Source organism: Nymphalis io, chromosome 9 (assembly GCF_905147045.1).
Source record: "Nymphalis io chromosome 9, ilAglIoxx1.1, whole genome shotgun sequence".
In the NCBI taxonomy this organism is placed as follows: domain Eukaryota; kingdom Metazoa; phylum Arthropoda; class Insecta; order Lepidoptera; family Nymphalidae; genus Nymphalis; species Nymphalis io.
The window spans coordinates 9,449,964-9,474,614 of record NC_065896.1 but is presented as its reverse complement, the minus strand read 5'-3'; the positions used below and the strand labels follow the sequence as shown (position 1 = coordinate 9,474,614).

The 24,651-nt window shown below is 31.8% G+C and overlaps 1 long non-coding RNA gene across 1 annotated transcript in view; it reads left to right on the top strand.

Moving 5' to 3' along the window:
* LOC126770696 (uncharacterized) overlaps nt 1–23,218 on the top strand; it is a 76,242-nt gene extending 53,024 nt beyond the window's left edge. Inside the window, exon 3 of the long non-coding RNA XR_007669480.1 lies at nt 23,029–23,218. This is a non-coding gene — a long non-coding RNA (uncharacterized LOC126770696). The remainder of the gene's footprint in view (nt 1–23,028) is intronic.
* Nucleotides 23,219–24,651: the final 1,433 nt, after the last annotated feature.

Sequence of the window (24,651 nt, the reverse complement as noted above, 5' to 3'; positions counted from 1 at the left end):
GCTAGCATAATAGCAATCTTGCTAACGTGAATGTTTTGTTGAAAATAATTTATTAATAATAATAAATATAACCTGCATATGGTTTTAGTACAGAAATATTTATTTCCGTCTCTCTTATATTTCTATTTATATTATTTATTAAGGAAAGTCGATATTATTTTAAACTTAAAATATATAATTTTCACGTAATTTCTTACGTGCATCCGATTTCTCACTTCAGTTTAACACATTTCCATCCCAAATACACACAGTTTCATTGATACTGCGTATATATTTACAATTCCAGCGCCTGGGAATGCAAACTTGATTTTGTGTTTTCAGTATTTCCATCCTGTGTGGTTGTATTAATATTGTGATCTAATAATAAAGCTAGCTCGCTAAATATACGATACACCAAATAAATGATTTTATTAAGAGCAACTCTTGGTGTACGGAATGAATATTCAGTTTGGATACCTAACTAAATACTTAAATGTTTACCTCACAACTTAACAAATGAGTCTTAGTTGTGATTTTTTTAAATTAACATTATCGTTTCCTTGCTTTGTTTTCTCTTGTCTATAAATTGATTTTTGTTTTGCGCGTGCTTGCGTTGCATCAAAACTTATTTTTTTTAATATTATAATCGTAGTATAAATAGTTTAAATGGTTCAAAAGTATCTTGGGCAAGTGTCGTATACAAACCTAATACGCCCTTAATTTAAAAAAGAACTAACGTACTTATGATTATAGCGTTAAAGTTTAAATATATTTGTCCTCTTATTTTTCCCTAACAAACCAAAGCAGCATTTTATGCAACATCAATAAAAAATGTAATGTCCATTTAATTATAAACTGCTGGGCAAAGATCTCTTTTTTAATGACTACGTTTTAGACCTCTTTTCATGGCACTGCTGTACAACGACAACAAGCTTGCCAATTTCACTCTTCTGAGAAACTGACTCGTTGATTGAGAGACTGTCTCGTTGGTCTTGTGAGGCCGCAGACCCAGAGGTCTTGAGTTTAAATCCCAGGTCGGGCCAGTAAAAATGTTATTGAGATTTTCTGTCGAAAATTCTCAGTAGCAGCCCGGAGTCTGGAAGTTGGTAGTCTGTACATTCCCGTGCCTTGGAAAGCACGTAACGCCGTTGATCCTACACCTGAACTTCTTCCGGTCGTGTCGGATTGCCGTCTCGTTGAGTTATGAGAGTTAGGGAATAGAGAGTGCACCTGTGTTTGCGCACACATAGTGTGTGCGATCCTGCGCAGTTGGCTAGTCCCGCTTTAGATTGGCCGCCGTGGCAGAAATCGGTCTGGAGGACTATTATTAGTATTATTACTCTGAGAAAACTATCTGAAACCAAGAAGATATCATGCAACCACCAAAGATCTTAACATTCACACCGGCTATAACTTTCTTGCTGAAACCAATTATCCCCGATCATTATAAAAACAATGATCTTAACCAATAATTACGCATAAATACGAAGCTAATCGAACCACAAAAGACACGTAAGACCACAAGCATGTTCCGCGGTCCGTCCATTGCGCCGTAAACATACTAACAATGGCCAGATGTAACAAAAATAGACGGGTAACGTAAACATTGCGGACAAAGCGATCGCTGGATGAAGCAGGCCCCACTCTTGACCTTCTACATCAGTTTATAATATACTCGATTTTATTAATAACTAATTAATTACATCTCATACGCACGATACACGATTACATTTTAACAATATGATATATTATGATGGTATACCTTAGTCTCCACATGAAGAGCGATAGGTTGGCACTTGTTTTGGAACGGTTTAACATGCACTTTTTTTATTACCTGTTAACGTAAAGCTTACAATATTACGAAAATCATAAGCTTAGTTACATAGGGATAGGCTTAGTGTAATTATTTAATAAAAATTATCGATCAACATTAAATGTTGAGTCCAACTCGGACTCACTGACTAAGAGTTCTGTACCACCCTTGACTTAGGACAATTTGTTATTGTTATTAGTGGTCGTAGTTACCCGTCATAAATGTTAACCGGCTAGTTATTACGGTTCTAAAGATGTGACAGACAGTCAGCGTAGGCTTAGTGATAGGGTCAAACCCTTCAAAAGTGTATTGTGAAGCGAAGATAAACCTTTTAAATTAAAATATAATTGTAAATAAACATTTCTCTTGTCAATCACTTAATTGAACTGTTGGTCCTCAAACGCCTTTTAAGTACACGAATGACCATCATGGCCACCAGTAACCATATTTTAAAAGTGGCAACGATGATTGTACTTACCAATACTACCAATGCGCGGCATAAATTAACAACGAAATTTATTGACTGAAAAATTTACAGCCTTATAAGATAACCATTAGACTACCGAAGCGGTTAATTAGTTACATAGTAATGCGAGTAGGATAGGTCTCTCTTCATTACAGTGGGACTCCTATCAAGTGTAGTGGAAACAAGATAACAATCAGTCACAAGGCTCGAATGGTTCATAACAACGGAAAATGGAACTGCTAATTATATTTCTCATATTATCTGACAAACTCATTCAACCATTTATTATGAAATAAGAAGGTGGACTGGCAAATGTGCCACCTAGTGGTGAGTGGTCACCACTGCCCATAGACAATGGCGCTGTAAGTAGTTCCTTACATCGCCAATGCGCCACCAACTTTAAGAACTAAGACGTTATGCCCGTGTGCCCGTAGTTATATTGGCTCACGCACCCAACAAACCGAAACACGACGTGGGTGGTTCCTACACAGATGGACTTGCACAAAGCCCTACCAAGAATACTAGAAGACTATATCATGTTGCTGACAGTCAAGCAAATTTATATTACTATGTTCCAAATCTAAACAACATACCATATATATCTAAATTGACTTTAGAGTTTTAAAAATAATTATTTTTAGAAATAATTAAGAGATGGCCCAGTGGTTAGAGCACGTAAAACGTACGGGCTCAAACCTAGAGAAGCAACACTGAGTCATGTGATATTTGTGTTTAATATTCATCTCGTGCTGTACGGTCATGGATAATATCATGAAAAAACATACTTTTGCTGGATGAAATTCTAGCATGTGTACTAGTATGATATTCTACAAGAATTTAAGCCATGCGGTGGAATGAGCTCCAAGGCGTCACCTCAATAACAGACCGTTTACCAGCAGTGGTACGATTAATGTTTACTAATTACTTTATATTGTAAGAACTAGATCTCAACACGCAATCCGCAATGCTCGTAAGAAGAATTCAAAGTCTATCAGTTTCCCGCCATGAAGAGTATCTGTCAATGTTCTTGTTGCCAGATTAAAAATATAGATTATTATTGAACAATATAAAGAAATGACAGATACTCTCCAGTAATATTTAATAATAATTCGTATACATCTAATGTTATATATTACAATCTGACTTCGTCTTACAATCATTTTATGAAAGATTAATAAATACCTGAAATAATAACTCTTGATCATGGTATGAAATGCTATTCATCACTACTTAATCCCTTATAAATTATAATGAACGAAAAATACATAATTTATTTCCATTTGGATTGAAATATTATATTCAACAGGTAAAGCCCAAATGGAGCTGTAATTTCTCATTTTATTCATTTCCACCGACAGCTGTCAATACCGATCACAACGGCTTTGCCCGAATTATCATAGTCTGTATACACAATAAATCAGCCTATGTTAGGATTTACTGTCAGTTGTTATGCGATAAAGTTTGAACGGTATAGTGACGTCACAATAAATAAACGCTATTCGCGTTATGAGGTTTTCAATAAAACTGCTATCGTTTTTTGTACAAATACATATTTTGACGTCGTTATTACTTTTTTATTATCTGCGGTATAAAGTGCAGTCGCTTATCTTATAAAAAAAATAATAATAATATTTTAATCTAAATATAAATCTGTATTATTTTTACTATTAGATTCTAAAGATCTAAGATGATATTAAATTTTATATAAGAATTTAAAGATATAAATATATATTTATATAATTAGATAGATAATAATTTATATTCTAAATATTTAATCATAATGCGAGCTGCATGCATGCATTTTAATGGAAGAGCTATTTAATTATCGAATTCGTTCTCAGTTTGTAGTTAGTATTTTGACGAACCATACATTACACTCACTAAATCGTATTTATCACTTTTTAAATTAAAGTCGTTGGATGATATGTGAGTAAAATTTTTCTTTACAAAAAAAGGTTAAATAATATAAGTCCAACCTTTTAAAACAAAACATTTTTGATGACAAAAGGACGTAAAATGGGATTCACATCTGACATATATATTTATCTTGTTTGTTTGCCTCAAAGCATTTTTTAAGTGCCTATGAGCAATAATTTTACTTACTAATCATTACAGATGACGAATGAAAAAAGATAAATTAGCGCTTTCCAAGTTCTTGTTTCAAACATATTTCAATTCACAATTGAGCCATTAAACAACTCGTAAGGATGAAAATATTGACGTTCGCGTTATGAAAATAAACGGTCTGACATTGTTAGGAATAACCCTATTATGAAATGCTTATTTTAAACGTTACAAAAGTTATATTTGTATGTGCTGACATAAATGTTTTACTTTTAAAGAATTAATATATATGTATTGGTTTATACGATATCCCTTAAAACTTAATTTTTGGAATAAAAACTATTCTTAAACAACTAACCTATAAACTATCACCATTGAAATGAATATGCTACAGAAAAACCCAATATATTTTGAATTATTTTTCAGCCCGACCTGGGGTATGAACCGAGGACCACGGGATCAGTGGCTTTACCTAGCTACTAGAGCAAAGGCAGAGTATTTTGACAAATACAATATATACTATAAAGGGTCAATGCACCGCTAGCCTTAGTATCAAAGATATATCTAATATCCCTAAGTCTGGTATCAGTTATGATACTGACTTACTTTATCTTCAAACAGTAACATAAAGTATTTATGTTGAGTTGTAGAATATGTGATGGCAAGAGTTCCCTAGCTAGCAAGCAAAGTTTGCACGAGATATCAACAGCAGAGTAAAAATACCAGCCTGCTAAATTTTCTACTGCCGAGTTTTGAACTACTCTCCTTTTGATCCAATGCTCGTTGTTAATGTTGTTGTTTTTTTGTTTTTCCCCACTGCCTAAGCACGAGATGGATTACAAACACAAATTAAGTACAAAAAAAAATCAGTGGTGATGATTTGAACCACTGGACGCGAATCAACTACCACCACATACCACACAATTATGTAGCATATCAAATATCTTTATTAATTTAAAAGTAGGTAGTAATGTTCTTGTATTACTTGCACAAAGGCGAGTTCACATTAAAAAATCATGATAGCAATCTATACGTACGTTTATTAACGTGATCAGTCATTTGAGTAATTACGTTCAAAAGTGGAGCGAGTGAATTATGAAATGTGAAAATTTACGTCGCTTTGTTTTGTAAACGGTTTTAGTGTTGTATTAATACTCGCTCGATGAAATGAGGGGAGAATTTAAATTTGTTATGGTACTTTGAAATTAGTGAGCCTTTAAAATTGGCTGTACTCTATCACTTGCCAACAGCTTTGTTCAGATTAATGTCGCTCGATTAAAAGCTTAAATAGATTTATTTCAACACATTAAAATCAATGTGGTCTTTTTTTCGTGTAAGGCACATAATCGACTTTCAAACATACTGACAAAAGATGCTATGTTTGTAAATGGGTCATATGATTTGAGTTTTTAATGTAAATATATCACAGCCTAAAACATAATATGTATATTTTTTGTAATATATGTAGGTTGACGAGACCCACCTGATGGTAAATGGTCACCAAAAATAGGCAATGATGCTGTAAGATATATTAACCATTTCTCACATAATAAATGCTATACCGAACTGAAACTACCATGTTACGACTAAAAGCAAAAGGCTTTTAGTTACACTGGCTCACTCACCCTTCCAACTAGAACACAATACTAATTATTGCTGTTTGACGGTAGAATATATATTATATGTATCGATAAAAAATATATATTAATGCGTCAATTAGTATTCATTGATTTCTACGGAAGATTTATAAAAAGAAATTAAAAAATTAATTAATATATAATCCACATAAGATGCCGAGATGGCCTAGTGGTTAGAACACGTGAATCTTAACCGATGATCTTGGGTTCAAGCCCGGGCAAGCACCACTGAATTTTCATGTGCTTAATTTGTGATTATAATTCATCTCGTGCTTGATGGTGAAGGAAAACATCGTGAGGAAACCTGCATGTGTTTCATTTCATTGAAATTCTACCACGTATGTATTCTACCAACGCGCATTGGAGCAGCGTGATGGAATAAACTCCAAACCTTCTGCTCAAAAGGAAGAGGAGGCCTTAGCCCAGCAGTGGGACATTAACAGGCTGTTACTGTACTGTACTGTACCACATAAGAAACTAACTACTGAGTTTCTTATTTACACACAGGTCTTTGACATTTAAATGTACATTCCGAACCAGCGATATATTTAAGTTTATTTATTGTTATAAAATAATGATGAATAAAAAGTTTCTGTATAGATTAAACAATCCACAATTACGTGTCCCTCTTTTTTCCAATCACTATAGTACAACTGAGCAATGTATTTATGATTGAATTAGCTATAAGAACTTATATAAAATATGTTCTGTGTGATGAGACTTGACGAGTAATATTGCCATATCTACAGATTTTTCAAATCAAATATTTCACTTGTTTTATCAATTAACATGAGTATAATCACTCATTTGACTAATGTCGTTCTAAAGCTGCGGCGTGAGTTATGACGTCAAATCATTATATTACGCAACAGACGTACCGCCTAATTAATGAGGGTGCTTGATGAAATAGGCATTCAAGTTATTAATTCATTTAATTAAATGAAAAAAGAGTTTTATTAAAATAAACAGATAATTAATAACATTTTGTTTTTAAATTGTATGACAACCGAGTCTTTCTGGCCTTGAATACCGCCATTTTCAAATAATATTTTATAAAATATATATATATATTAGTTTTATAATTTGTTGTTCTTCGATTAATAAACCAGAAAATCCAATTTCACCAACCAGAAATATTAAAACCTGGTTTTTAAATATTTATGGAATAACACGATTTATCTATTGATTAAGTTTTAATTTATACTTAAATTGTATTACTTGGTAAATAAAACCACGAAATGTTTTAAGGTTACACATACAACTCGATTACCCCATAGTAATATGCTACAAGACACATAAATAACAATAGGAGACTGTGATTCGGTAAAAATCTCATTGTTACTATTATTCCTCGCTGTTTTATTAAAAAAAAAACAATACATATTCACTCTTTTTTTTATTGTATAGGTAGGCGGACGAGCGTATGGGCCACCTGATGTTAAATGATCACCACCATCGTTAGACTATGGCTACGTAAAAAATATTAACCATTTCTCCTCTAGGGAACGAAGAGGTTATGTCCATTGTCCTGCAATTACGCTGGCTCACTCACCCTTCAAACCGGAACACAACAATACCAAGTACTGCTGTTTTGCGGTAAAATATCTGATAGGTGGGTGGTACCTACCCAGAAGAGCTTACACAAAGCCCTACCACTAGTAAACTTAAACTACATCTAATATAACATTGCAGGTATTATACAATTATAATTTTCGATCTTTATAAAATAAAATTCAATTTCAATAATCATATAGTCCTTTTTTAATCTTGAAATTAGTGGATAATAAAAAGTATGTCGAACAACACAACAGTTCATTATTTGTGGCGATTCATATTATGACAATATTTATTCTTATCGACCATAGCGGAAAACGTTCATAGCGGAACGGAATCTGTCTATTAAAAATAATAAACGAGTATACCAACGACGTTCCTAAATTAATATAAATCTTAAAAAATACTTTAATTCAACAAGTTGTCATAAAGGAAATTCCCATTAAACTTGTTGAACCAATTACTTTTTATTTAAGTGTTAATAACCTTCGACACCATAATGTATTAGAATACATAACAGCGTTTTAGTTTTTTAGAAATAAAATACGTTAGAAGACTATCGTAGACATTATTATTATTATTTAACTTTTAATAAGTTCATATATACATAATATCAGGTGTTTTAATGATTAGTTAAGAATATAAATAGGTCAAAACTAAAATAAATAATAAAATTAAGCACCGACGTACTAGATAATGAAACCAGATAAGTGACAAATTTACTGCTTATTAAAATACGATACAGAATATAATAAAATCGTATTAATATTTAATTAACAATTTTTATTGTTTGAGTGAGTTTGTTAAGAATTGTTATTAAAACGAAAAATAATTCGCATTAAATGTAGTTTCGTGTTAATTACAATTTTAATATAATGTGTAGCTCTCATTAACGATATCAAATAGGAAATTTTATACGAGCCCGCGTTGAGCCTATTTTAATATAATTATTTAATACATGTTAATTTAAATGAATTTATTATTTCGGATCCGGTACGAACCAAATTAATATTAATAATTACTACATATTATAAATTTTATTTTTGAACGAAGTGTACTTTATATAAATATAATTATTACGGTTCATGAGTCAACATCGTCTCACTTTAATTTGCTATCGACAAAGGCAGCAAAGGGAAGACTAAGAAAGATTAAAAAAGTTTTTCGTCGCACTCATATATTGTATGTCAGCTGATTCATTAATACAATAAAATATTTTCTAGTAAGTTATCAAACATTCTACACTAAAAACCGAGTCAAGCTTTACGATTTAAATTTATATCGCAAATCTTTAAAACTAATTTTCATTACAACAAGTATCTATTGTCCCTTATAATTTTCCATTAAGTGATGGGCTAATCATCACTAACACAGGTTATATATAGCCTATAAAGATCATAACAAAAGATACATAACATTCTTTGTAAAGATCAATCATTTAGAAGAGTGCTTACTTTGTAACTTCAGATAGTAAGCTTATTTTTAACAATAGTTTTGAAATAAAATTGATTATTGATGTGTAAACATCTCAGCGCTCGGTATACACTAACGGAGATTTCAAGCGTCAGACGAGTTAGCTTAAAATTTCGAGTGTCACACAACTTCAGCGTAAGATTTCGAGCGTCAGATGACGTTAGCGTAAGATTTGTTATTTACACACCAATTATCGTGATTACCTTGTGACTCACACCATTTCTAATAGTATAAAAACAATAAAATGAATCTATTAAACATGCTTCGTATATCGGTATAAATCGTTACCAATGAATTTATACGTCCTCGTCGGATAACATAAACCCAGTTGAGAATTTTATTACTATTCTATTAGGTCAAGATTAAGCCAAATAGTGCTGTATTCTACCGCAAAACAGCAGTACTTGGCATAGTTGTGTGTCGGTTTAAAGGGTGAATGAGACAGTGTAATTACAGGCACAAGGGAAATAACATCTTAGTAACCAGTGTTGGCGGCGCATTGGTCATTTTAATTTTTTTTTTATCAAAACCTTAGTTATACAGTACAAGATATACTAATGTTTACCATCTACAATAACAGACAAGTTCGATCGTTCGTCAGCAATGCTAACCAAAGGTACCTTAATAGTTCGTATATATATGAATAATATATGTAATGTAATCACACCACAATACAGATAATATAAGAATTAAAACATATATTCCTTTATTGCAAATGCGAAATTAACTTTGTCTTTTAAGCTTTCACGACTAAACCACCGATTTTGATCAAATTTGGTATGTAGCAAGCTTGAACAATAATGAAGGATATAGGCTACTTTGTGTTAAAAATTTTCACTTCGCAGGTATTAAAATTCAAACACTCTTCTCCGTCTTAACGATTTTATTATTTTAATACAACTCAATATGATATCAACAGTGTTAACAACCAACTTGTTTCACAGCTCAATGATGATTGCCGTTCTTACTTTAAAAACACAAAAATGAGAAATCATATCAAGTGCTCAACTTAATAATATAATATTTACCGAAACCGTTAGTCAAAATAGAGCTACTAATAACAAAAATACGAAATATTTAAATATACAATATAGAAATACAAGCAAAATTCACATGTTTTGTAGTAAATATAACAATAATATAAATTATAATTTATTACATTATTTTCATAATGCAAACTTATTTTAATGGGCACGGCTATTCTTTACAAAATTCTCAACACTTATTTGAAATTAAAACGTGATTATTTTATCAAGCTAACATCTGAAACTAACCTCTTACACGCGGGTGAAGCCATGTTCGGAAACTAGTAGTTAAAAACTCTTTTGTAAGATAGTAAAAAATATAATAAAATTGCGTTTGTACAATATGATACAAAAATGTTTAAAAGGTTCGTCTTTTTACTTAAAAGCGTAGCTTTTACCATTTTTAAAGAAAATATATAAACGTAAACAAAAACAAATAATAACACTATTTCGCATATTTTTTAGATCGGAGGTGATTTTTTTTTTTCTAAATTGGAATCAATTAATACATAAGTAGAGAAAAGTAGAGAAAAACCAACGACCTCTCATGTAACTCGCTAGCTTCCGTAACAAAATCTAAGAACTCTATTTGAGTCCAAGACATTGTCACATCATTCACCGTCTGGAGTCACAGACACCGATCAAAAATAACACTAACCTATTGAGCCTGTTAGCAATGTTGGTACATATATAACTGCATGTATCGGTATGCGGTAACCATCCACGTAGGCGGTCATTCAAAACACATGCTTCACTCATTTATAACTAAAATAGTGCACTCGATATTATTATAATAATAAATAATATTCTTATTCACTTTACTTTTTCTTGAATACATTGAAAGAATGAGAAACATGTCTTCTTATATTAAACCAAAATAACGGTTTTTCGTATTATATTTTTATACTAGTTTCCGCGTTACGTTACGTGGAGAAGGGCAAGAATAAAAAATGGCCTATGTCCTTTCTTGGGGCTCAAGCTTGATTAATATCAAATTTCACCAAAATAGGTTTAGTGGTTTTGCCGTAAAAGCGTAACACACAGACAGTTTCTTTCGCATTTATATATTAAAAATTAAATTATATACCCGATTGTAATTATTGCGTTAGTTAAAAGTGATGCAAATTTGTATAAATATATTTATAGGTACCTTACATTTATAAATCTATTATTTTTTTCACAATAATTTAAGCTTTATTTAACAATATAAAAGTCAACTGATGTTACAAATGGTATCTGTAACCCATTTTCAAACGTGACCTTTATAGAGAATGTTCTTGATAGCCGGTGTTGGCTTCTTACTATACTAGTAATGCTTCTATTGATAAAGCGTCTATTTGCCCTTTAATCACATTATAAAATAAAATAGTTTATTTACAAATTATTTCATTGAAATACATCGTAATATTTAATTTATTTAAGTTCCCCAACTAGTGTTTACACTAATTCAAGGTGCATTTTTATAATTTTACTAACAATTTTATAACTACTTCAAGGTAAACTCCACATGCACAAAAGATAAAAAAATAATAATAATATTATATACACATCTAAACATATTCTCACCCTTACACTCATAAATACGTATGTACGTAAAAAAGACTTATTTGAATGTAATCAACTGTAGGCACGGAATATCAGTGCTGAGGGGTGACTGAGAAAGCGAAAACGGTGATATTGGCTCATATGATTGGTTAGGTAAATATCCGTTATGTCCACATGAAATACCTCTTAATATTTTTAAAAACATGAATATGCAATTTATACTTGTCACGTCAATAAGCTAAATTTAAAGCAGTCAAAACTGCGAACCGTTATACTTATAAGATAATATGATATATATTGAAACATATACCTGCGCTGAAGTAAGTTTTGTGTAATGGTATATTAACTTTTTAGTTAAGCTTAGGCTGACGTTTAAAAAACGTCTCCTCATTTATTAGTAAATATATTTATACACAAGTTAATGCAATCCATAAGAAGCTTATGGCTTATTGTATTAATTTGTGTAATAATAAAACAAAGACATATTGGTTCATAATCCATAAAAACGATCATTTACTACTTACGTAATATGCTTATTCTGCATTACCAACCTCAGTCGGTTAGCTGACCAAGTTAGATCCCGCGTCTTATTTTTTTATATTTATACTTATCTGTTAAACTGTAATGCTATATAATAAAGGTATCCTCTTTGTGATTGATAAATAGCTACCTCGTTGGTCTTAGTGGCTACATACAAAGTCGCAGATGCCAGCGCGGAAGCCTGGGTTAGGGATTTTTCTGTCGAAGATTCTCAATAACAGCACGGATGTTAAAAGTGTGTATACTCCCGTGACTCGGAACGCATGTCGTCGTGGCAGATTACTGTCCTATCAGATTATAAGAGTGAGGGAATAGAGAGTGCATCTGAGTTTGTGCACACACTTTTGTACTGTCTTTCACAGTTAGCTAATCTCTCTGGAGATTGGCCGCCGTAACCAAAATCGGTCAGGAGACGATCTTATTACCATATTTGGCTATTCGAATAACGTTATGTGCTGGAAACTATTAAATAAAACATATAAACATATATTAAAGAAAATTTTACAGAAATTCACTTATGATTTTTTTATGAATAGAATACTTATTGAAAATTGAATATAATTTAATGTGAAAACGGTTTATTTTTGTAATAAAGAAGTCGTATTTCTCAAGTAACTGGAAACCAAAAAGAATATCGTCTGAAATTTTCTTTTCATAAAAAAGATTCCACGAACTTTATAATCAGAAATGATTGAAGTTCGTAAAAAGATGTCATCCGTCTAAATCAAAATAGGATACGAAAGATAAATAATATAGTTCAACTTTCTCTATGAAAAATTGATGAACTAAATGTATTGTGTGTGTGTGTCCATATGTGTGTCTGTCTGTGACAACGTAGCTCCCAGCCGAATGCAACCATTTTGTTGCAGTTTTTTTTCTGTTTGAAGCCTCGAGATGATTCTTAGCTATAAATCATGAAGATCTATTCAGGCATTTGAAGATCATCAGCTCATTTCCTACTTGACAAAATTTTCTTACCAAATTTCAGAGGTCCAATAAAATCGTTTTGAATATTTTAAATGTAAGTTTACAACAAACAAATAAATAATTTACATTTTATTTAAAATTCGAATTCGGTGGTGAAGAAAATTAACCGTTAGGAAATCTTTACGTGTCGAATGAAAGTCATCCACATGGGTATTCATCATCCCGCATTAAAGCAGCGTGGGTCTAAGTTTCAAATATTACCCCGAGCCCGAGAGCCCTTTTCCAGCAGTGAACAATAATATGTTTTACTTTATTTAGATGCCTTATAAGTTGTAACCAGGGAAGAAAATTATATGTAATGAATGTTCTTAGTACGACCAAGAATTATGCCGTTGCAAACGCTTACTGTAAAGTTCAGTAGACATGTGCCAGATACATGTAAACTTTTGATTTATTACTTCAACGTGTTCGAATGACTCGATTGGTATGGAGTTGTTAGTTTGTCACGAATGATTAATACTTGCTACGCAGAGTCCATTTATATGGCCTCTTTAGAGTGATGGATTGTTCACTGTGTCACTCCCTTTCTAAATCATCGCATATAATATAGTTCGAATTATGTTTTTAATATAATTTGTTTTTAATGTATAGGCTAGCGCTTGACTGTTATCACACCTGATGGAAAATGAGATACAGTCTAAGGTGGAGCGCGCTTGCCTGGAAGATGCCTATTCACTCTAGACTTGAAGGTACCCACATTATACGTGGTGGGGAAAACGGAGGTCGGGAGGGTATTCCAGGCCTTGGCGGTGCGTATCAGAAACGAGGAAGCAAATCGTTTCGTACGTGTCTTAAATACGTCAACTACGTACGGATGCAGATCTTTTCGATGCCTCGCAGTTCTATGGTAAAAAGGTGACGAGGGAACCAAATTAAATAGTTCCTGAGCACACTCTCCGAAATATATCTTGTAGAATACCGACAGACAGGCAACCTTACATATATATGTATGTGCGCTCGTAATGACGTCTGCTGCCGGCGTCTCCGAAACTTGGAGGTACCCGATTTTTCGGTAATGTGGTGCGTATCGGATACAGGCTTGGAGCAGATTATATACGCCTGCGTCTATAGGTCGCACAGTGGTGACCATGAGACAACTCGGATGTTTGAGTATCTCAGCGTGACGGCTGATGCCGTCCAACGTCGTTATCCGACTGCTCAAATAGTGTTTCTGGGGGATTTCAACGCTCACCACTAAGATTGGCTATTCTCATACCAGAACACCGACCACGCCGGGAGAGAGACGCTCAAATTCGCAATATCCCTAGATCTCTCTCAGCTGGTACATGAAGCAACTCGGGTGCCGGAAGTGGACGGTCATACACCTAATTGTCTGGACCTTCTGCTGACTACCGACCCTGACCGATTTTCAGTGTCAGTTGCGGCTCCGTTGGGCACTTCTGATCAGGTCGGTCTACAACTTCCACCCTCTGGACTCTGGTCCCACTGGAACCAGACGGGTGTGGCGATACAAGTCGGCAAACTGGGACGAAATTATATATATATATATATATATATATATATATATATATATATTCATAAAATAGCGCCATTAAAGTTAGTCAATATATTATATGAATGTATGTACCTAATTAAAATTGATTAAGCTCAAATACTAACGAATATAATAAGTACGAAAGTGAGTTCTTTTGTTACGCTAACAAACACAGAACAGAATGGGCATCTGCACGCGACTTACCCCACACACGCGGGACAAGTCGCGTGCAGAAACCAGTTATACATAAAACTATAACAATAATAATTCATATCAACAATTCCAATGTCAAATAAAATGTTACAAAATTTCAAATACACCAAAAAAGGAAACCCTGTTAAAAATATTCGATTTCATAATATGGCCGCAAACCTTTATGGCTGTCATTTCGAGCGTATTCCTCTCAAACATAAACCCGCACCGACCAAATTGCGACTGTAATGTTAATTGCCATACCTCTTCGGTGCCTGTGAAGTCGGAAGTACGGTTAATGAGATACAGTACTGTGTGTATGAAGTGATGTGTAATTTTTATATCATTTGAATAATATTTGACTAGGCCGACCAAATTGGTTAGTTCATGCGTAATATGTTATATAACTGGGATTTATATGGGGTTCGTCTAGCGACATGGAAAAACAAGTCGACTGACTATGATAAACCTTTTTGTATATAAAAATAAATATATTTCAAATCCAGTATATATTTTACCTTAAGAAAGAAACTGAAGGTATAATAAAGTTGAAGATACGTCTTCTGTAAGTTATAATTCATAAATGCAAAAAACATACATTACAATTAAAAAAAATAGAATTCTTTAGTAATGTTTTATTGTGTAATATTTTAACGCTTGCATGCTAATGGCTATAATTAAAGGTAACAATACAAATTACACATTAAACAATCAAAAATTAACAAAAATATATTCTTAAAGAAATATTTTTTTTTTGTCTGATGCATAGTTTTATTTTGATTATGAATGAGGACACAACACGCTAACGAAAAATAAACCAATAGAACAGAGTCTATAGCTTATTTTTTACTAGCTATCCGCCCCGGCTTCGTGCGATTAGAATAAGGGTCAACATGAAACGTTTATAACTAAATACATATAACTCCTAATAATTTTTTTTGTTAAACAATTTTCACAAAACCATACTGAATTATACACCTAAATCTTCCTCATTGGATCACTCCGTTCATTTGTGAAACCCATATGAAAATTGGTTCGGTGGTGTTTAAATTTATAGCGTTCAGACAGATAGACACGAAGGAGGACTTTGTTTTATAATATGTAATGATCGCGAAAATAATCTCAAAGTCTCAGAGTTCAAATAAGTAAATATTAAGTAATAAGTAAGTATATAGCCTCCATGTATCCCCATGAAGAGAAAGTCGAAGGAAAGCTCTTTTTATCACAATAACGGAATAATAAATATTAACTTTGAAAATACATCAATTTCATGTTTCGACTTTGACTTTTATATATCACACTCGCTTAATACAAAATACTATTAAAAGTAAATTATTCTTTTTTTAAATAACCAATAAAAATGTTTTAACCGCAATTTCTCATTATAATACAAAGATCACCATTGATTCATACTCGTTTACATTATTCAATTTCGGAGATTCGAATTTTAAAATCTTAGTGAAATTAAAGCGTTGTTTATTAATAAAGTTCTGTATAAAACATATTTGTAACTGTCTAGCATTATTAGAGATTTAGCAAGAGAAAGTCACAGTATGGTTCCGAAATGAGCTTCATAGATAACTAAAGAGAACACTTTGTTTTATTATTTTTATCAGTCATAACTTTTTACAAATTGCAAAGATATTTAATGAAATATTATGTAAGCAGTCGTTATGAAAGTCGTAGTGTCATTTTTATTACGATATTTTGAGAAAAAGAATATTTCATGTTCTGTTACTCTTCTAGTACACATGGTTTTAACAACTTTATTATACACACACACACACACACACACATATGGCATATTTACCGTAACAATTAATTTCACGATTTAAAGCTGAAAATAACTTAATTGACGTGAGAACAAAGCATAAAATCTAGCACTCATATTTCTTCTTCTTACGTATATAGAAATAATATATAATATTACTTTAGTTATGTAGATAATACATGTAGATATTTTATTTAAAAATATTTATCCAGAAATATATAGCTTTTTGTAATTAAATGTTCCATCGACGGTCTGGACACATCTACAATATATCTTATTTTATCACAGTGACTTACTCTTTCAAACTTCGATCCAGACGAAAATAACGTTATTTCTATTTGACGTTAGAAAACTTATATAATTACCAGTTCGTCAAGTATAACATCATATTTTAGTGATTTCTATAAGTTCACGAAGTAATCTAATAAGTAACCTTCCAAACTCCACTGTGTATTACGTAATATTTCGCTTTATAACGGTAACGTAAAAAGCGTTAGGACGGGTTTTACTTTATACATACTGAAGTAAATTATGGTACTCAAATATCCATACATCGCAGATACGAGTATGTAGCCAATCTTTATTACTGCATGAGTTTATATAACATATTGAGATGTTAGCATAAAATCATACTGGATATCGTAAGAAGCTGAGATGACTCAGTGGATAGAATACGTTTAATTGAAGGTCGTGGTGATTCAAATTGGAGTTTTGTGTGCTGCTATAATTCATCACGTACAATTCAATTTAGCGACATATCAATCTTTCAAACAGAAAGCTGTAAACATTTTCCTTATATGAGGACGAGGTCTGTGCGAAACAGAAAGACATTCGTAGATTATTACTTTTCTACACACAAAGTAAATATAACTTGTGTTATTTTATTTATTGTAGAGAGGCAGACGGGCAATGCACATAAGAATTCGTATTCCATAAATTGACCTTGCGTTAGCAATTCTATAATAGGAAATGTTAAATTCCTGATACCTCCAATTATTTCGGCTCACTCGCCGTTGAAATTGGAATGTAGCAATACAAAGTATTGCATTTTAGTAGTAGCGAATGAGAGCGTATAAAGTCGTGAAGAGGCCGTACTGCATACTACGCCATAATAAAGATTCAATAGTTCGTTCTATTTTATAAACAAAAGCGACACACATATATACGAATATTTTATATGCGTTTTTAATAAAAATAATTTTAACATATTCATAAGACTTTTGGTCTTTGTACAGTTAATTATAATGCTCGTAACTTACACTAAGATTAAAAAAAATTCTTCTCAGTTTTTGTATTTAGTTGTGTTTATAAATTCAGATGACATTTTACTGTTTGTGTATTTAAAAACTTACACAATTTATTCAGGCTCTAAGCATTTTTACCTGCACTCTATGTATGGTACATAACAATACACACTTATGAGTATATACACTTATAGTTTACTTTTATATTTTGCTCGTTATCGCCAATATTATCTTTACTGAGTTATCGTATATTGTTTTTTTTTTTTTTACTATTAAATGCAAGTCATTTCGTTGTTATTATATTTGTAAATGTTGTAAGCATATCTCATTTATCTCATTGTTTTGTTTGTTTTGTTATTTTTAATTGTATTTTCGAATGAAGTGACGAAAATATAATTTTTGAATATTTATAGTATAGTAAATTTCTTTATTTCCTCCTCTAGGTATAAAAAAATAAATCAATAAGAACATAAAAAGAAGATAAAGTAAAACATTACACAAGTATTTTTATGAAAGACAAGTTATATTTTCATTTAAATTACTTCAGTACCTGAAAACTGAAGTATTTGATCAAATTGTTTGGTACTTTAACGTCGGCCCCACTCGCAAGCTCAACATCGCTCAGCGTATTTCTCAGTTATTTGTCATGAAATCCGTAGACGAAAGAAGTTAACCGGCCGTCAGTCATTTCAGTTCTCGAATAGATTTCTCGATAGTAGTAACTACCTGAAGTAGAGGAAAAGGTATTGAATAAAGGTAGGGAAACTACTGGATTTAAACTGCTGGACACCGGACTATTTGAGCTGGCGCCAAACAAGGCAGACCTATGTACAGCGGTAGATGATAATATTTATAATTACCGTTATTTTTAATACCAGATTTCATCCTAAATTAATCAATATTAGGTGCTGGATTTACATTAAAATACCTAGCGTCCAACAGTTTCGTCAAGCGGCAATTCAAGGATATTTTTAAAAATATTTATAAAAAATGTCAGTCACAACAGAGAAACTCAAAGGGCAGTATAAAATCCCTTAAGCTTAAAATTGAATAAAAATGTGGCCACATTACGTTATAATAAATAATAATTAAACTTCAAACTTTCAAAATAAATCCATAATAAATGTAGATCATGTATCTCGCTATCAAATTCATAATGAAATGAATACTTTTAAAACTTCAAAATTGCTTATTCTTTTTTAAATTTTCACCAGCCTGCGCTCCATCTCCTTCAACCAAGCATACTACAGCTGATAGAGTTTAATTATTCTTATTATCAGATAAAGCAATAGATGACGCCTCTGACATAATACATGTCCTTGATTTTGTAAGAGTAAATCTGAAACATATATTTCAATAATAATAAAAAATAAAGTTGAAGAAAACGATTCATAGCAATTTAAAAATAAAAAACTTGAAATCTAAATATGAAATAGGTCAAGAGTCATTATAAATTATTTTGCATAGTTTTCGGCAAACGTCCCTCCTATTAAGTACCGTAAAGAAGGTAGCGAAATATGCATAAAACATAACGACATAGATATGAACTCACAAGTTATACCGTATTTTATTGACATGACGATTGCGTATCTTTGAATTTTATGTTCCTCTGGTATCGAACCGAAAAAATACGACATGTGTAAGAAATATACGCAGCATATGGCCGTATTTGAAATCGTTTTGTGTAAATCGGGTGTCATTACTGTCCATTATATAAGGATATTCTTCATATTGACCTACTTAAAATATTATATGTCATATTGAATGAAGTTTCAATTATATAGATTAAAATACATTTTATTTTTCCTATCATAAGAAGAATGTTGAAAAATCCACTCAAAGACATTGGGACTGTAAAAAATATTAGTATTAACTAATTTCTATAGCATACCTACATATACATTACTTTTTATTATCCTAAATCAATCAATATTTGTGCTATTCTATCAAATATTGAAGAAATCCTTTACTTCATGAAAAATTATTTATTTTATATTTAGTTTGAAAATACAACTATATTGTAATAAAATTTTTAAACAGAAAAAAAACTGATAGGAACTCAATTACTATAAATTTGACATTTTATTTTAAATTTATATTTGTATTTATTCAAGACTAATGTAAATAAATTTTATAAATGGTAAAAATACATATTAAATTAATTTCAATTAAGTTTCAATTTAACAGCTTGGAGACTGTTAGCTTATTATAATATATTTATTGTAGTTCATCATCATTCTCTTCCTTATTCTCATATTTTTGGATTGGTGTGTGTTTTTATGTTCCATTCATCTCTATCTCTAGCTTATATTCTGATGCTTCCATATATCATCTCTAACATACTCCATCCATTTTTTTACTTTTTACGTCACATTCACACCTAACAATTTTCTTATAATATTTAAGTAGCTAATATTTAATATACCTTGCATTTTTTATTGACTTTTTGCATTCGAAAGCTTTTTATTATACTTAAAAATAAGAGAGTACGAATTGAATGAAATAAGAAAGCATATTCAAAGGCATTCATAATGTATCGTGTTACCCACAACGAATATGAATTTCGCACGGTATTTGTTTATCGTTTGTCAATCAAATATTATCATGAAAATAGTATATTACAGTACATAGTAGATATGCTTGATATATTCCAAATGTCTAGCCCTCCACCAGGGTCAAATGAATGAAGTAATGAGGAATTTAGGTCTCGGGTAAGTGGTAACCTCAACTATATTAGGTGTATAACTATGTTATCCATCTGACAGTCTGCCTTCTAATTTTATAAAAATATAATCTATTTGAATTTCTCGTCAAACCAAAAAACAAAAGAGTGCAGTCCGTTTAACAGTACCAGTCTGTTACTGGATTAACATTTACAAATGGATGAACTCAAGTAGATTTTAATATCATTAAGTTGGTATGTCACATACATGAACTTCCCGATGTAGCTCATGTAATTATATGATGCGGCCATCAATTTTCATACAAAGCGTACGCTCTGGTAATTTGGCAACGCGTGCGTCTGAACTCAAGTTAATTGTTAGTCATAAAATTTTTGTTTGTGATCAAAATATTTCGACATCCGTTGAGCAAATGAGGATTTGCCCTCATTGCGTGCCACAAAGCGTTCCTTTCATCTTGTATGTCCTTAAAATCGAGACTATTTTTTCTTGAGATTATTTTCCAAGTTCTTCGTACATTTAGCCTGTCCTTTAATGAAGGGACGGATATTTCCAAGTGTTTCTTAAAAATACGGTTACGAAATTTGATTTCTATTTTATATACGTTTTAAAAATTACTTTTAAAGTATAATAAAGATTTAGAACGAAATATTCATGTTCCATAAAATATACGATACATGCTCTAAAAGTTTATAAATAACTTATAAAAAAAGTTATAAAATATATTTATAAGATTTCCTTGCCTGATATAATTTAAAAAAGCAAATTAGTTCTCGAGTCTTAATCTTACCGTATAGTTGTATTTTATTTAAATGTTTTTTTTATATATCACTAGTATTACAGAAAGTACTTTAAGCAAGGTTTTGCACTTCAACTTAGATTTTGTACAATAATTTCGCCAGTGTCGAATTGCCAACTTAGTCTTACCTTCACTGTTTGCACAATGCCAATTAATTCCATATTTCTTACAAATTATTAACGAGCTTATTGTAACAAAAGTAGCAAAACAAAATAGTTTTTCTATTTTTCTCTTGTACTATAAAAACGTTGTATTCATGATTAATACTTATTTATAAAGCCGAGATGGCCCTGTGGTAAGAATGCGTGAAACTTAACCGATGATCGTGGGTTCAAACCCGGGCAAGCACCACTGAATTTTCATGTGCTTAATTTGTGATTATAATTCATATCGTGCTTCACGGTGAAGGAAAACATCGTGAGGAAACCTGCATGTGTCTAATTTCACTGAAATTCTGCCACATGTGTATTCCACCAACCCGCATCGGAGCAGCGTGGTGGAATAAGCTCCAAACCTTCTCCTCAAAAAGAGGAGAGAGGTCTATTTAGCCCAGCAGTGGGACATTCACAGGCTGTTACGACTTATTTATATAGTATAATATTTATAAGTACTTCAAATGTATTTGATATCAATGGTTTTAAAACAAACTTCTGGAATGATCCGTGCCCAATATAGCACTTATAAATTGAATAGCGATCATAAAGCGATAAATACCAATCATCAAAGGAAATATCTCCGAATTAGTACGAAATTTCCGATAAATAATTTACAACTTCCTTCACTTATTAGTCATTCGTGTTTCTTTTTGTTGATTTCCTTGATCTGTTTTTAAAGAATCCAGTATTTTAATTACCTTTCATTGTTTTACCTGACGTTGTAACAAACGAGGATCGATTTATTCTTTTGTTGTTGTTGTTTTATCAAATCTGTTGTTATGTCTTTTGTTGGTATGTTGTTTTATCAAATTATTTACTGGTGGTAGAACTTTGTGCAAGCTCGTCTAGGTAGGTACCACCCACTCATTAGATATTCTACCGCAAAACAGCAGTACTTGCTATTGTTGTGTTCCGGTTTAAAGGGTGAGTGAGTCAGTGTAATTACAGGCACAAGGGACAAAATACCTTAGTTCCCAAGGCTAGTGGCGCATTGATGATGTAAGCGATGGTTAACATTTCTTACATTTGCAATGTATATGGGCGTTGGTGACCACTTACCATCAGGTGGCCCGTATGCTTTCATATTCTATAAAAAAAATCCCTTTAGTTAATTAGATACAGAGGGTTAAAAATATAATCGTTTAATTTTATCCAATCCTAAATCAAAGTTGATCCTAGTTAGCTCAGTGGTAATAGTGCCCGAGCAGCACTAATGATTCTGTGCTTAATTTGTTTTTGGCAGTGATAGAATAATACCGTATCTATCGTATCTATCTACACATGTCTGATAAAAATGTGCTACATATGTATCCACCAACCTACCTTGGAGCAGTGTGGTGGAATGAACTTCAAAATTTCCCCCATTAAGGAAAGGAGGCTTTACAACAATAGGACATTTACAAATTGTTACTTTAATTTAATAAGATTTTTTTTTTTGTGTTAAGCCTTCTTTACACTTCTCTTATTTAGATTTTGAATATATATTAATGTTTTTTTTATTTATTATGTATTAATTATTATGTATTTTAAGATGACCAAAACATACATATGCAACTTATAATTTAAATAACCATTGTATCTGATCTAATGTGTTTTTCTTTGTTACAGGTTTTAAAACTTCACATTCCAAAATCATGGAGCTCTCTTCTCACTCTCTGGTAGAACAGTGTACGCACTCTTTACCAATTCAAAGCGACACTTATCTGTACAGTTGAAGGTCTTCCGAAGATGGTGAAATAGTAGTGTAGTGTATAATAAGTGATAAAATGAGCTTATAAGTTAAGTGAATGTCAGGAGAACGGGAGATGCCTTACTACGGGTACCGCGAGGGTGGGTCGGACTCGAGTGGGGGGTGTTCAGATTCTGAAGGGGGGGAATCGGACTCAGAGGGTGGGTTGAGCACGGAAAGTACGGTGGGCCAAGGCCTACCCTTCCCAGGCTTCACCCCAGTAGCCCTCAGGTATTTGACACAGGACACGCGGCCCAGAAGTTGGTGTCTCACACTCATCACAAATCCATATCCTTTTCAATAAATAATTGTATTCAAAATAAGATAAATTCGTAGAATGATATTTTATATAATCATTAGCAGGTAATCATTAATTTTCTGTCTAAAACTTTAAGCCACATTTGTAGTTCCCTGAATTCGGTTGGCAATAAATTTTATTTACATTTAATGGTTTATATGAAAACTTTTGGGACCTTTAGTGATTCAAATAATGATTCTATGTTGGTGTTTTACAGTCGAAATAATTAAGAAATATAATAACTATTTTAGAATAGTTACAATTACATAACACATTTACCATTGTATGCAATATGTCTGTGTCGGCGTATACAAGTCAAAGTCAGTTATAAAATATCTGTTTAAAAAAAACAATATTATTATTATTACTAGACTATACAAAATAGACTATTTATACAATGGATGGCAATTTATACTATGGTAATAAATAGAACTTTGACTTATATACGCTAGCAATAATAACAATAACTCTTATGTAAATTTCTGTATTATTATTAATATAAATCGATGGTATGGTATATTTCTGTCAAGATATTTCTACTGAATAGCTGAAAATAACTCGTATCTACAATTATAAATTACACTGATAATTATGATTTATTGATTATAGACTATATAACATAAAAGATGATAATGTATTCCATACGGTATTATATCATGAATAAATGATAACGCTAGATCAAAGCACAACTCCATTGGTCAGGTTTAATTGGAGAGGCTTATGTAAATTTATAATCAAAGGTACCGTATTACGTTTTCGGAGACTTTGTTGATGAGGATTTGGGAGGTATACATCCTCACAAATCCTTCGAGGTTACGTGATTTAGTGTCGAATTATGCTAAGTTAGCATCATTGTTAGCAGTCAATGAGCTGATCGGTAAGTTCGTTGCGATCTTGTAAAAGTGGAATTATATACTAATATAATAAATAGTAGTTTTGTATGTATGTCTCTCTGTCTGATACGCATTCACATCTAAACCACTGAACCGATTTTAGTTAAACTTTTTATAACCTTAAACATGGAAAAAACCCGCGGGTGACATTAAGAAGACATGTATATGCACTAATAAGCTCTTAAAAAACCTAGAAAATCTTGTCCCAAGATTTATTAAGGATATTTTTGAGATAAAAAAAGTACCTTAGTTGATTGAATAAATCATCAGACATTATGTCTGAGATTTGAACATTGTTACTGATACTTGGT